Below are 896 nucleotides of genomic sequence, written 5' to 3' on the forward strand. Positions count from 1 at the left end.
TGAGGTTATTAAGTAAAACTAAACTTAGAGCACAATACCACAATATGAACAAATACATATGGTTACCTGCAATGTTTAAACTAAGTGCTTAGCATTAAATGATTTGCTCTAGTGATATGATTCTCATAATGCTTCATTGAGATTTTCCAAAAGAATATGTGTTAAATGGCCGTTCCAAATCAAAGGATATAAACATTTGGTAAGTCAACATAGAGCACAAGACCACAATATGACGAAATACAAATGGTGGCCACCAATGTTTAAACCATAGTACTTATCAATAGGGCATTTTGTCTTGTGGTATGATTCTCGCTTTTGGTGCGAGAGGTCCCGAGTTCGATTCTCGAAATGCCCCGTTGACTTTTTGCATGTGAGATTTAAATGCTAGGTAAGAACTATCATGGAACAACATGTTCTTTAGTGCATTCTCCTATCAAGATGAGGTTATTAAGTAAAACTAAACTTAGAGCACAATACCACAATATGAAAAAATACATATGGTTACCTGCAATGTTTAAACTAAGTGCTTAGCAATAAATGATTTGCTCTAGTGATACGATTCTCAGAATGCTTCATTGACTTTTTCCAAAACAATATGTGTTAAATGGCCATTTCAAATCAATGGATATAAACATTTGGTAAGTCAACATAGAGCACATGACCACAATATGACGAAATACAAATGGTGGCCATCAATGTTTAAACCATAGTACTTAGCAATAGGGCATTTGGTCTAGTGGTATGATTTTCGCTTTGGGTGCGAGAGGTCCCGAGTTCGATTCTCGAGATGTCCCGTTGACTTTTTGCATGTGAGATTTAAATACTAGGTACGAACTATCATGGAACAAAATGTTCTTTAGTGCATTCTCCTATCAAGATGAGCTTATTAAGTAAAA

At 35.2% G+C, this 896-nt stretch overlaps 1 non-coding gene across 1 annotated transcript; it reads left to right on the forward strand.

Annotated features, from left to right (window-relative positions):
* On the forward strand, positions 284-355 carry TRNAQ-UUG. Its single transcript has one exon. It is a non-coding gene; the product is annotated as a tRNA-Gln (tRNA).

This window comes from Camelina sativa, chromosome 3 (genome assembly GCF_000633955.1).
Source record: "Camelina sativa cultivar DH55 chromosome 3, Cs, whole genome shotgun sequence".
NCBI lineage: Eukaryota > Viridiplantae > Streptophyta > Magnoliopsida > Brassicales > Brassicaceae > Camelina > Camelina sativa.